This window comes from Pipra filicauda, unplaced genomic scaffold (assembly GCF_003945595.2).
Source record: "Pipra filicauda isolate LSUMZ 115617 unplaced genomic scaffold, ASM394559v2 scaffold84_size4826128_pilon, whole genome shotgun sequence".
Taxonomy (NCBI): Eukaryota; Metazoa; Chordata; class Aves; order Passeriformes; family Pipridae; genus Pipra; species Pipra filicauda.
In genome coordinates, this window is record NW_024105031.1 from 3,939,299 (window position 1) to 3,954,537 (window position 15,239).

A 15,239-nucleotide genomic window follows, 5' to 3' on the forward strand; every position below is an offset into this window, starting at 1 on the left:
AATTCCTTAGCCAATTGCAGTCTACTTCTGAAGCACGTTAAACTATTTATCTTTCAAAAAACCTGGCAATCTCATTGAATACTTCTACACATATTGATGCATTAGGTACACCTAGCAACCTAGTAAACAGAAAATAATCCGGAGACTTATCTTTATTAATGAGATAATTTAGTAATTACAGGTATTTTAATTTGCATTGGTAAAGACATTCTTAAAAAAATTGATTATTTTATTACCAACCATGCTCTGTTGTTCTAGATGACAGAAGTCCCTGTTACAGATTGTCCCACTGAAGTCCTTACTATGTCTGAGTCCGTGTCAAGACGATATGGGCACCAGAGGAAGCCTTCATCATGATACCTTTAACTAACACTTGGTACTGTAGAATGACAATAACTGAAGCAAACTGTATGCACTGACACTATTACCAGCTCTGTAGGACAGTCTTATATTCTCTGCACTATTGACGCAAGCCTGCAAACATACAGAGATCAACTCCATCTTTCTGCAATGCAGGGATTACCAGCATTTGTTAATCTACTAATACTTTCTGTTCTTGGCAGATCCCTCTCAAAATCTTTCACAGAATTATCAGCTTGGGAAGGGAATAATTTCCCTTTAGTTGCATCAGCGCAAAAGGGGAAACAAGGACTTTCACAGCAGGAACCCCCTGTTAAGTACCTTGGCACAAGATATGGCAACATAGCAGTCAAAAACTAATCACATCAAAAACGAAAATTGATTTGGTGGTCTCCCTGCATACGCCAGTTGTGAGTACTTTAGAGCTGCTCTCTGGGTCTGTGCTACGGCAGCAGGACAACCATTGGAAAAAAAAAGGTGCTGCAAGCCAGACTAGAGGTACCTTGGCAGGCTGTGTGGGTAAGCTTGCATTGCTCCTGCCAGCACTACAATTATTAGATGCTATCATCCCCTTGCATTCACTAGTACATGCAAACTTTTAAAACAAACACGCAAATCAACCACACAATGAAGTAATGGGCTGTTTTGCATCTCTCCTGGCATGGATTCAACCTCATTCATCTAATAGCCATGCTACTGAAACCAAAGCACAGAAAACTCAAACTCAAACAAACGAAAATGCATAGACTTATTCTTGTACTCACTCTCCCAGACAGCGCAGGAAAGGAGAGACAGTACAGAACATTTGCAGCGGTATCTATGGGATGACAAGCACTTAAAGCCATTCCACAGCATAAGCTCCGACCCAGCACTAGTGCCAAGTTTCAATGACATGCTTCAGTAACACGAATTGCTTACTGTTGGGCTTCATTTAGCCATCCTGTTTCTAGCAGTTCTCTGAACTATGGATTCTTCTCTCCGAGAATACAAAAGCCCAAGGTATGAGTTCATTGCTAAAGAACGAAAGCATCTCAGCAGCCCAGGGTGCCTGGTGATTTGCTGAGCTCCTCTGAGCCAGTTGTAAGTTTTCTGTTTAATTTAACTATTAAGGTTTAAGCTAAATAGAATCCACTCAGTGAAGCGCTGTATCTGTGCAAGCATGACCCTAATACAAGCCAGGAACAACTCTCCAATAAGATTTTTGTTGTTATTGTTTTTTAATGGAGGAAAAGTAGTGCTCTGAAACACTACAGTGCTTGCAGTAAAGACTGAGGTTATTTGGGTTTTGTAGAAACGCTGTGGTTTGGTCTCACCTTTAAAAAAGATGTAACTAAAGTGCCTTTTTTTGCTTTTTATGAATCACTAGACAGGCAACAGGCTTTTTCCCACAGAAAGGCACATTTGCCTCAGTGCTCTAAAGCAATCTGTAAAACTTGCCTCTATCGCTGACTAATTATTATTGTTGAGCAAATGTTTTTCTAATGCTTATATCTGAAGCCATCAGACAAACTATAATTTGTGACCAGCCTTTGTATTTGCTAATAGCCTAATGTGGCAGAGTCAGAATCCATTCATTAGCTCTGGCAGGCAGCTCCAGCCTTCTGTGCAAGGAGCAAAGATTAATGCAGACATTGTACTCAGGGTGGCCCTCATACCGCGAACCCCATGGTTTCAGCTTCATTTACAAATCCAGAAATCTTTTTTATTTTGCTCAGGAATAACACTGTTATTGAAATAGAGCAGTGATATTCATAAGGAAATTTAACTTCTTAACCATGTAAGACATCCCTGCTTTTTACATTATTTACACATAAAGTAGGATATTCCTCCTACTTAGTTTAAACTACATGCTGTTCCCTATCCCCCCAAATGCACTGGGATAATTTTTTGATTCAAATGTGACTGACAGGTGGGAAAGGAAATGTTCCTACTTAGTAATGAAAATAACACCTACATGCAAAATAGTAGCATATCGCCAGAAAATAGTTCAGACATTTAGGTATTATGTTTGCTCTATCTTCTTCAAAATAGGCAACCCTGTGGTAAGATGTACTGCACTTCCCTAGATTTCCAGTTTGCATACTGTGTTGTTAGCTAACAGTTTATTTCTGGCTTGAGGTAGTTTAATTTATGTCATACTTTTCATCCTAAATATTTGTTCCTTATTGTAAATTTATCTTTGACACTAAAGCTCATGCTGATAGGAAAAAGTAATTTAATTGAGCAATTTAAGGCTTGGATCCTCAAACTCCTTAAGCATCTGCTTAATTAGATTTTGAAATGACACTGTGAAGAAGCACAAAGACTCATAGTCTAACTGTGAACGGGGATGTTTATTGTCCGGGTTCTCTGTATTTTAATTTCACTCTGTATCTGCCATCTATTAGCCAGGCACAATATGTAAACATAAGTAAACATTACCTAAATTGAACCATAAATGCAACGCGCAATGACTCTCAATTAAAGTTTAGTAGGTTGTAAGGAAATAAGATATCCTGAGAATATGATGCTTACAGTCTCCATGACTTCTGAATGTATTCATTTAGCTTAAAAGTAAAACAGAGATAGCGTATCTCTTGCAGAGCTCATCAAGGACACCAGACAGACTACCCAATGTGTCTTCAATAGTATCTTCTTTTACTGAAACGAAAGGCTGAAGAAAAAGAAGGCATTCAACTCCACTCCTCATTCTGTACAGAAAGTATGTATTCTTAAAATGCACATTATTTGGAAATAAATCATTATGAAATTACAAGATTGTCCATAATTTCTTAAATTATGTGTTTTTCATACTCCTTTATGTATGGGATTGACAGGAGTTACACTACTGTAATAAATTTACTTTTTCTATTCTTTCTTCAAAGCAAAAGTTAAATTTCAGTAACAGTTATGACCTCAGGGAATCTAGGGTTTCACTAACACAATAGCAGTGAGTTTATACAGTCCAAGACACCCTAGGAAAGCCATGAATAAGTGTCAAGATATCCTATTTCTCTACTGTGTATATTTCTCTATCTCATAGTAGCTTTATTTCAAGTACACTTCATTTAGAGGTTCCCATTCCTTTGAACTCAGTTTGCATCACTAGAAGAGTAACTGCAAAGTCTAGAACCCTCTCTGATTGTCCTTCTGCCCGTACACCCCCAACAGCCCCCTATCCTGCACATTAAGACTCTCCCCATCCTGAACAGTCTCCCCTGAGGGTGGGGAATCTTCCCATTGCTCAGGGCAAAATTAATGTGTTTGCAAGGCCAAAAAAAACCACATGCCTTAGTCCTATCCAAGAATAATGCCTAAAGAAGTAATAGCTGCATCCCCTGTGCCTACATGAGATGACATCATGGGTCCTTCCAGACCCAGAACTGCTTGTTCCCCTGGGCCCTGCTGATTCAGAGGTCTTCCTGAATTGAACATATAAGTGATTTCTGCCCTCCAAACATCAACAAAGCCATTAATCATGATCTCATGGTATGCACAAGGAGGAGAAAGAAATAGAAAGTGTCAAAACTTTTAAATGCCTTTTGCTCTTTCCAGGTATTTCTAATAGAGACAAGACATTTCTTCAGTGCCTACCTCTCTGCTGTTCTTTTAGCAATCACCAAAGAGACTGCATATATATATATATATATATATATATATGTATATACATACGTGTTACTATAGAATGAAAGGTAAGAAGGCTGATCTAAATACATAAGGAGCTGAAAAAGCTGTGTTTTTAAGCAGATGAGGTGTCAAAGCTTGCTGAGCATTTACACACTGTCAGAGCAGAGCCTGGAGCATTGTTCTCCTCCTAGTTCAGGAGCAGAAACAGGAAGCAAAATGATTCTGGAAGGACCATATGTCCAACAAAGTTCATAGAAAGGCTTTATGCATGCCACAGTACATCAATAATATACCTGTTGTTAGATATAATAAAGTCTTGGCAAAGACAGGTGATGACTCAGAAAGCACAAACAAATAGAGAGAGTCTCAGAAAAAGTAAGGAAAACAACTCCAGCCTGTTCCAAGTTTAAAAGAAATATTACCAAATCAAATCCAACATCTGGCACCTGTTCTGCCCACCACCCCAATTTAATTCTTACTGTGCTCCTTTAGTGTTTAGCAAAGTCCAAAGGCCATGAAAGACAGTCAGTTAGGTGCTCCTACCCTCAGACAGATGAGGGACCATTTCTCCTCTAAGGAAGCTTCTGAATACTACAGAGCAGCAACACCCTCTACGAAGTTTCCAGAATGGAAACCAAAATATTTATCTGAGGATATTTTTCCTCTACTCTTGGGCTAGTAACCTGATGTGCACCTTCTCACTTGAACTTTTCTTCTCTGGGCACTGGCATGGGCGCAGCCTGTCAGGTTGCTGACCATGCAGAGGGTCTCAGAGGAGCTTGGGGGGCTGGCTCACCTCTGAAGACAAGGCAGGCAAATCTGATTTATTTTGCATTTTGAACAAACAATAAACATAAGAAGCTACCATATCTTAGCCAAGGAAACAGATTAGGCTGTTTAGCTTCCATTCTAAAACAGTGTTGGACTGTGCCTTGACAAGAGGGCTCCGCCGCTGCACAGGTGAGCACTGAGAACCCAAGACACTGCAGATGCAGTCAGGAGCTGACACAGGAGGCATTAGCCTCCCTGTGCAGTTGGGTCTTGTGTTGCAAGAGGGTGTGGAGATGGCAGGCAATGTGGAAAGCAGTGGTCAGCATTGGGCGTTCTTCATCTCCTACGCATTGCTAACTCATGTATTGCAAGCAAGGTCACACAAAGTCTAAGGACACCATTTCTCTGTGTTCTGGAGGGAGCTTTTAGGGTTACCCGAACTGAAAATGTAGCTTTCCATATTCCTTTGAAGAAAACAACATCCATACTACTAATAACTTAGACTCACTAACAAGGACTAAGCTATTAATATAACACAGTGACAAGTCTCAGTAAAGCTTTGGAGACAAAGAGAGAAATACCAGAAGAAGACAGTGAGGTTTTATGGTGGAAATGTCCCTAGGCCAAATCCATCCTTTGTGAAACTGTGCTGACACCATTAAAGACACCCCAAGGATGAATTAGACTCATTGCATCTTACATTACATAATGAGATCTGTATAGGGGAATTTCTTGCAGTTTTAGTCCTACAGCTTCTAGTGTTAAATAGGATTTGTACATCCCTGACCTAAAACGAAGTTTCTAAAACATTTCAAGGTATATATCACCTAGATGATGTAAAACTAATTTATTAAACAGGCTTCCAAAGCACAGGTGCTTCATTGTTTGGTCCAGTCTGTTTCCCTTCATTTCTATATGCTGCTAAACTGCAGCTCAAGTGCCACTCAGGACAAGACTGCGCTTCCCAGATAGAAGAAGTGAGCCCTAAGAGATGAGAACATAGAAGCTGCTGCTATCTTGTGATCTCCAGAGAACAAAAAGCAAGGACAATTCCTGTGACCAATGATAAAATGAGCCACTCACACACTGAAAAACTCTTCCCAGAAAAGCCATCTTCAGCTGTATTCTTTAGGTACCAGAAAAATAAAATTCAAGGCACAGGACTTGTCCTTCCCACTACGGGTTAAACCTAGGTAAAATGGAATATATCCAACAATGCCAAAGGAGGAGGTGAAGTAAAAACTGCCTGTATGGCTGCAAGTTCTGTGCCGCTTTCAAGCCTACAAATAGCACTCAGCTTGACATTGAAAAGCTTTGTAGAGGTTGGTCATTCTCTCAAACTTGACACAGTCATAAATCCAAGGCACTGTGCAGCCAGGCACAGAGTTGTTTTTTTTTCCAGGATGAGAACACATCTGAAACAACACGCTCAGACAGTATGGTATTATTTACTTACAGCTGAGCTTAGGAGATCGTGTAGCAGCCTCAAAAATTATCCCAATTATTTGAAATTGCAGTATAGTGTAAAATTCTGTCAGGAGAGAGGAGCGCAAGAGGTAGAGCAGTGGGAGAAATTAGGACGGCTCTTTTTTTTAATAAAGCAAAATGAACCAAGGCAAGTATTCAAAAATAAGTTACTAAAAACCATTTTATAAACCAGCTTTAAAATCTCTTAATAGCATTAGCTTACCTTCTGCTTTGTCTGAAGAAATATATATGAACCAATAATGTTCTCATGAGATTTCATTACTGAAAAGGCTCATTAGAAAAGGCATTAAAATACTAATTATCTCATAAACTATTTAGTTGTGTACCCACTGGGATAGTACTTACGAGTGCTCAAGCTCTTCATAGATCCAGCTAATCAATTAATGCTCATTAGAACCAGAAAGAGTATGCAGACTGCAGCATGCAGGAGAAATAAATAAGTCAGAGGTTAGCAAAGAAAGTGATTTGGCTGTAATCGAGCCTTCCTTTGTAACACAACTGTTGTCTGCTACGATTTAATTTTAATCAGCCTTTTTGGTACTTCTGGTAACGTGACTCTTCTTGTCTCAAGAATCTCAGCTATTGTTATTGCTCCTCCAAGTACATAATTTATTAAGGGAGATACATCAAATGCTGCATGGAGATTCAAGTGGACAGGTAGACTGTTCACTGATACCATGCTAACATTACCTACTGGGTGTGTAAAAGAAGAGGAGAGGTGCTTGGGGGTGTGTCATGGGTGGCTTTCTCTGTCAGAGCAGACAAGCAGCCAAACAGACATGGATGCACTGCTGGCTGTTCTGCATGTGCTTCCACAGAAAGAAAAGCCCACCCCAGTGCCTGCCTACCCTACACCAAGGCTCAGGAAGGGTCAGGAGATGTCTGCCAGTGAGAACTGGGCTCTCACAGTGTTTTAAAAACACCACGGGGGAAGGGGTCCTGCTTTACTCCCCACAGCACATGTGCTCCTACACCTCTGGAGCACCAGGACTGCGGATCCTCTCTCCTCACTAGGTATGGCAGCCCAGTTTCAACACTGGAAGTGCCTGGAGCCTGGACAGAGCCTGCTGTGCTTCTGTCCTTCCCTTTTGCCTAGGCTCCTGTAGGGAGCTCCTGGCATACAATGCTGTCTCATTAATGTGGATATAGGTCCATCACTTGTGATGCTAACATCCCACTGAGAAACAAAGGATAGAGATTGACAGGCAGGCAGATCATGACTTCAGGCAAATGCCATTTCCCAACTACATGCACATCATGATCTCTTCTGTAACTGGCAGGACAGAATCTACAGTAGATTTTTTTTTTTAAACAGAATTTAGATTCTTTAAACAGAATTTGTTTAAAGGCATCCAGGACTTAATCTGGGTTGCTTATCATCTCCTTCACACAAGCAACTCAAGAGAGCTTCTTTTGCTTCAGACATTAGAAGTCTGCAGAAAGATCTTACATGCTCCAGAAAAATACATGTTCATAATCTCTTGTTTTCACCTTGGTGGGAACAAACCAAAGATCAGAGCTAGTAAAGTGAGGAAGTTCAGAGCTGCTTCATCCAGCCGGTCATTGCCCAGGTTGCAGTGATCAGGAGCCCTATAGTACTTTTTTCCTATAGGAGGAAAGCACATGCTGGATGGGTACTACAAGTCATAGCTACGTTATTTGGATTCTTGTGGGCAGCATTAAACTAACGTCATGAGTCACATATACCAGTTGTTATACTAAGACTAGCATAAAAACATCTTGAATTTTAAGTGTAGTAGAAAGGGAAGTTTTACTTTCTAAAATCTTGAAAATTAGATCAAGCTACCTTATTTTCTTATTTAAATGAAGGATTTGGGTACCCTTAAACAAATCCAGAAACCACAAATTTCACCAAGGGCAATTCATTCATATTTTAATCTCAATACTGATGCAGTTATACACCATTTTTCACATAAACTCTAGATTACCTCTGGGACCTCTGTATGCAACTAATTCAAACATTGCTTGGATCAAGTTTCCAATCAAACTAATCCACCACTAACATGATTTAGAAGACTGACAAGCCTCTGCAAGTTGATGTAGCCGAACAAATTTCCTTTGTGCAAATGCTAGTCACCTTAAATGTCAGTAAGTGGGTTTTGGATAACACACATGGATTTTTCAGACATTTATTGTTCTGCAGCATTCTGAAGTATTTCGGGAAAAGTAGTTTCTTAACACAAGATAAGGTAATACACAAATAAAGAGATGGGCAAAGTTAGGCGGATAGGCATAGATAAGATTATGTTTGCTCAGTAAAACTGCATGTAACAGAGGAAGAAAAAAGACCTACCAAAACCACAAAAAAAAATAAATGGACATGTGCACAAACACGCATACCTGCAAACATCTGACCAATAAACCTGGAGCTCTTCAGATTGTTAGTTGTCACTATTGCCTACACTGCCTCTTGTTTAAATGAAGTACTCAGAAGTTCAGATTTTGTACACATCCAGATATTAATGTTTTGGCAGGATTTTTTAATTTAAGAAAATTCCTAGAAGATGAAGTTAGAGCAGTATCTGTTACAAAACCCTGAATACATAGTTTTCTCTCTGACACACTCACACACTGCACACTGACACCAGCCTGCAGAGCAGCTGCACACGTCCATTAGATGGAAAGCAGATCAGGACTTCCCCCACCCTTATCCTGGGTATCTCCTGGCTGCTATGTTGGCAGCCAAAACAAAGTTCATGCTTAACCTCATGCTAAAGAGCCTCTGTTAATAGTCAGAGAACACAGTCCATCCTCATTACATACATTTCTCCTGAACTACAAGCAGCACATAAAGCAGGCTCTAGTCAAATCCAGTAATGATGCTAGGTATTTTGGGGAAAAAAAAGAAAAAAAAAAGCAAAAAGTTGGCACAGTATGGCAAATGTCATACTTCAGTGTATAGTAGTGTTCTGTCAGAAGCCAGACATATTAAAAATATTTACATAATTTAAAATAATTTGTACAGGTCTAGTAAAGTCTATTTTGGGCTTTGGGCTTTAATAAAAGTTTAAACATTTGCTAGATCCCATTGGACTTCATATGTAACCTTGGCATTTGAGGGCAGTATTGAGGATATGCCATTACTAAACTTTTCATATTAGTATGAGTGTGAACTGAAATACCATAATAAAAATATAACAATATTTCTTGAGACTTGAAAACAGTCCTGGACTTTATATGTATTTCCAGATGGGAAACTAAAAATGTACTCTATGTTTGCACATGTATATTCAGAGGTGGCTTTTAGTCTAATTTAAACATTCCAGAATAATGTGGCCTAAATATAACAACATGAATCATCCATCATTTTCAAAGAAATATCTGGCAATTTTTCATTATGAATCATTAGGGACAGGTACCAATACCTGTCACAAAACTCCAGGTGATTTCTTGGTATGATGAATCCATCATAAAAACTCCTGATATTATTTTGGGGCTTAGGGTAAATAATTTACCTTTAAAGCTATGTAATGAACACCTCTAGGAAGCAGAGTTAAGAAAAATTAAGGAAGAAAAAGTTCATATAAGATTCTGGTCAAAACACCAGTGTGCAAAAAAAAGAGGCAAATAAGTACTAAATATTTAGTGTATAAAATGCCATGAATAATCTTCCCAAATGTGCTCTGTAGTCACACTGTATGTAGTCTGTAGAACATTCTGTAGAATATAAAATATGGATTCTAAACAAAATAACATTAAAGCCAAAATAAACAAAATGCTTACCTGGCAGTATCAAACTGTGGAAGGGCCAGAGCCCGGCTAAAGGAAATTTTGAGATTTAGAAGTATAAACTATGTCCTCAGCTGATGCAAAAACCATGCAATTCCTTTGAATTCAACTTTCACAGGTTTACACCAGTTGAGAATCAGGGCTAAATTTCAAAAGTAATTTTTGACTACACCAAAAATCTTGCCTCTGATTTTTTAAAGATAGAAGATTAGGAAATTCTATTTTAAGCTGTTTGTGGGGCTTGTCTATCCTTTCTGTACACTCATTTCAAAAAATTAAAATGAGGAGAGGAGGGGAGAGGAGTTGTAGTGAAAAGGTGGATATTTTGCTTTAAATAATTTCAGTAGAATGAGCAACAAAACTACAGGAATCCTGGCCACTGTTTTAATATTTTACAAAAGCTTTCTTTTTTTACAACATAATTTTAAGGCCAAGCTTTCATGAATGAAAATGTAATATAACAAAGACAATAATCGTAAATTAAAGTACTTCCACACTGATACTGTCACTAAATGAAGAATCTGATACTATCTTAAATAAGATTTGTAGAATATTTTCCAATATGAAAATGAGTTGGTTTCAGTGTGACCTTAATATATTAAATGGCAGGAAAAAAACCGCATATCCATGACCAGAAGAGGAAGATTTTGCATAAATCTAATCCTCTACCTAAAAACTCTAACAATCTTTTACTCAAATCTTCATCTGTTCATGCTAGTTCATTTTTGGTTGGTCAAAGTCCACGTTCCCCCTGCCTCTGCAATATTCCAGCTATGTCACTTATTTCACTGTCTTCTTCACAACGTAAGTTACTTAAACGGGGGAAACTATCTGAAGCAGCGTAACATTGCCAGAGAAGTTGCATTTAGTCCTCAGCACACAAGCAACAAACTGTGAGTAAAGAGAGCTCAGGTTCCCTGGGGTAAAGCAGGGGCATAATGGGGGTGTCCCGTAAAGTGGGCTATGCAGTAATTGTAGAATAAAGAGGATACAGAGTGCAGAGGACACAACTAACTACACCACATCCCATGCAGTCTGACTGCAGAGCACATTTGAGAAGATTTTTCATTGCGTTTTATACACCAAAATCTCAGATAAACTTTACTGGCCAGCAATTTCCTAGTAAAAACCAGAGCAGAGCAAAGTTTCCTGCATAAGTATTTCCAGGGTGGGAGACTCAGCCTGTCCCAGTTTTTAAATTACCTCGTTAATACTTCTCTGAACATAAATAAGAAAAATTGTACTAATGAACATCTGGAAGACAGTATATATAGCCCTCCCACCACTGAAAAGTGTCACTGGCCATATCTGACAGAGGACACAACAGATGCTGTGAACGTTTCCTCAGACTGCACACAGCTTGTAGAAGTGTTTCAAATATGCCTATGATCTTAGGAGAAGATCTACAGGGGTATTTGTTAGTCCCGGTTTGGATATGGTTGACATTATGTGAAAGTAAGTGCTCTCCTGAGATTTCAGTGAAAGCCATGATGCCAGGGAAGCTGATCTCACAAGGCTTCCATCATCTCAGATGACAGAAGTCTCAGAAGATCAGTTAATTTTTGTCATTCTGAGCCAAAATCTCATCAGTAAAGTTCAGGAAATTTCAAGGGTATTAAATCCAAACACCCGCCACCTTCAACTGGATGTGAATCCTAAATTTGAGCCTGCACCCCCTGTAAGCTTGAGTTCAGTCTCCCCATTCTTTTCCTAGTCCTGAAAATATACTGTATTTCAACAACTATATTGATATTACCAACATTAATACTAACTTGAAAAAAAAAATACATAAATTCTACTCAGACAAAAATTGTGTTTCCTTGAACTGGCAGCCAGAAATTCTTCTGTGCTTGTTTCAGCTCTTCCACTGACAAATTGTGTGGCCTCTAGTGAGTCACTTCACTTTTCTCACTCAGTTCAAGTCTGAAATTATTTATCTCACAGGAAAGCTATCATAATTAATAAACTGCTTCATTAGCTACTATATAGATTTTAGAAAATGCTTTTTAAGCCTGTTCATAGAGAAGAGATTTATTGCCACGAGAATTCTGCTTCCAGCTCTCATGTCCTCAGTGGTTAAAATATGAGGCTGGTAAAGTGTGCAACACCATCTCCTCCAACCCAAAGCCCCTTGCTTGTTATGAGATGCACTAGCACATCCCAATCAAACATTGGGCTTAATGTGCAACGACCTGAAGTGCAAAACAATTTACATCATTCATGGGTCTTGCAAAAATCTTGGAAAATGAAAGCTGTACATATTCCAAGCAAAAGACTGAAAATATCACATATATCTATGTGAAGCAGAACTTCCCTGTAACGCAACCTTAACTTTATTTTTACAATTTCCTTTTTCCCTGGCTTCACTACCATAAGGACTTGCTTTTACTTGCACTGGTGCCCACTGACACACAACTTTACACAAAGAAAATCTTTTCTTTAGGGTACAGTTAGGCACCAAACAAGTTATCCTCATGTATATGGATGCATCAGACTTAAGTTTCAAAATCTTATGACATACAAAAGCCAGTAGTTCATGTGTTGGGCTAGCTGATAGCTACAGCAAGCAAATATTACAATTGTATTTCAGTTATTGCTATGGTTACAAAATCAGGGTGGACACTAAAGGGAAAAGGCGAAAGAGAAACAAATCTACAAAGACGACAAATCCTCTGAGGAAAGTGAGGGTGGTGGAGAAACAGAGAAAAAGAGAAAGGGTGAGGGCTGGTGGGTGGGGGAGAAAGCGAGGTCACTTTAACACCCAGCTGAATCAAGGAAAACAAAATAATAAAAATCCAAGTTCTTCTGGGGAAATAGTGCTGATAAGATCACGGCAGGATAAAGTGACACAAAGAAAGAAAAATGCAAGGAATTGTTACAACTTGTGCCTACAACAAGCAACGCAATTCATATGCACTCAGGAGAAGCAAGACCAGATATTCGCCACATATTTGCAGCAGCTATGAGTAACTGAGCTGCCTTGCTTCCCTAGTGAACTTACTGAGCCATTGACAGCTTGAGAAGAATTAGTTCCTACCCTGTCTAGTTCATAATCCAGCATTTAGGCATGACGGGTACAAGGTCCTGTTTCAATAAACAAACCAGAATACGGTTAGCTTCACCCATCATGATAATACCTTAATCCACAGCAAGGCACGCTGTCTGCAGGCAAAGCTACTCCTGGGCAAGATTTTAAAGTACAGATCAGGAGCACACTAAAAGTTTGGCTTTGGAGACTTTAAAACATAAGAACAAATATAACGGGAGATACAATTTCAGATTAGGGAGTTTTGTCAACAGTTGCAGAAGCATCGTGGTTTTTAACTATTTAACTGTCCATTCTGTGAAAACATTTCTCAGTTACTAATACAGGAAATTTCATCACACTTTTTATTTGGAAGACTTTGCTTTACACATTCTTTTTTCTCTTACGCTGCTTTCATTGCTTTATTGTGAAGGATGAGATAAGCAATTGCTTTTGAAACTCTGCAGAGATGCAATATTTTTCTTTCTGTTCTTTGTGCATGTTGCTCTATTAAAGCGACGCCTTTCCCAGCTAGCTTGATAGGAAAACGTAGACCTTAAACTGTTTATTTTGTTTAATCAAGCATCTTCAGTCATGAAGTGTTAAGTAGCTACATCTAGAGTTTCAGTAGCTTTGATCCTGCCTGGACTGCCTGTGTTAACCTCTTGCCTCAAATCAGTATGGAAACCTTGCAGACCTGGGTCCAGAGCTGGAATCCAGAGGCATGGGCTTCCCAAGGCTACCAGCTGTCCCAGCACACCATTGCTTGTTAGGGCAGCACTCTTTCTTCATTTCCACATCTAACGGCTGCTGCAATGGCTGAGCTGAATATCAAAGCGGGGCCAAGGTAAGAGCTTATTCCAGCTGTTTCTCACTTTACACCAGTTGCACAGTCACAGTAAACCAGCATGGAAACAGAGGCTATTTGTAAAACAAGCAGCAGAAGGCTCCATCCAAACTCAGACCCCAATCCGCATCCGATGAAAGCCCTCCACCTTTATAGCCAAGCCTTTCCCATTTGGCTGACATACTGTGTTCCTGGAGAAAGCAAGCTGTGCCTGTCTTAAAGCCATACGAAATGCACCCAGGTCCCCGCAGCCAGTCCTGCCTTTCCTCTGAGATGGAGAGCTGAGTGATGCTTGGACCAGGATTTTCACAGCCACTAGTAGGATTTGGACCCTTAGCTCTCATTAAGTTGAACAAAAACCAGTGCTGATGACAACTGGCTCAATGCAATTTCTTTCACGTCTCTCCTCCTCCTCTGCCAAAGCTGTTCGGCATTCTTAGGTGAATTAGGAGGTTCAGTTATTTTACTGTTATAATTGGGAACACGCACACTACCGATTTATTACTTTTCTTTTCTGGTTATGTTTTCACTCTTTCATCTGATAGACACTTTCAAATTGATTTTTTTATTATTACTGTTCAACTTAGTAATGCATATAAGGCAAAAAAAATAGCCCAGAGTCCTACACACTTCTGATGCAGAAATATTTTCTTTTTTAAAGAACCATACATATTCTGTCAGGAATATAAGCACAGCCAAGCTATACATATTACATTTTATTTAAATTTTATAAAACTACATATCCAGTAAGTGGCAGACAGAAAGGGTAAAAGAAAAAATTACCAGGTCAAATTTAAAACTGTATTTTTAAGTTCAATTATGTTCATTGCCAGCCTGCTTTTTACACCTCCTTTCAGAGGTCATAAATTTCTGCAGGTAAAGATCAATGCCTTGCAACATTCAGATAGAAAGGCATCGGCTCCATAGAAAAGACCTGCTGTCACACAGGTTTCCAACAGTTCAGTGCACACTATTTATCTTTCACTCCAGTAATCCACACAATATTGCACTTCCGAGTTCTAAAACCTCCAATACTCTGAAACTGCAAAACCGAACTGTATGTAAGCAGTATATTAAGGCAAAAGCACCACCAACAATTCCAATTTCATAATACTCTCAGGCTACTGAACCACATGTTAATACACTACACATGCTACCCTGTGTACTTTTGCCACATACACTTAAGAGCTATATGTTTCATCCTCTTTCCAATGCAATATATTTTAACACAAAATCAATGTATGTTTTTGGTAGGCAGCATAAGGGTTTGATCCATTCAGCTCTGAATCTAAGAAGAAAGCAGTATTGATTTAGATGTTCACTCATTTATTTACTAGGACAGTTTTAAAGCATTAGGTGATAACCTAATTGAGAGGCATACTGCGAGGGAAA

General features: G+C 39.1%; 1 protein-coding gene across 9 annotated transcripts in view; it reads right to left on the minus strand.

Moving 5' to 3' along the window:
* CREB5 (cAMP responsive element binding protein 5) overlaps positions 1–15,239 on the minus strand; it is a 248,726-nt gene that overhangs the window by 46,812 nt on the left and 186,675 nt on the right. The window lies entirely within an intron of this gene.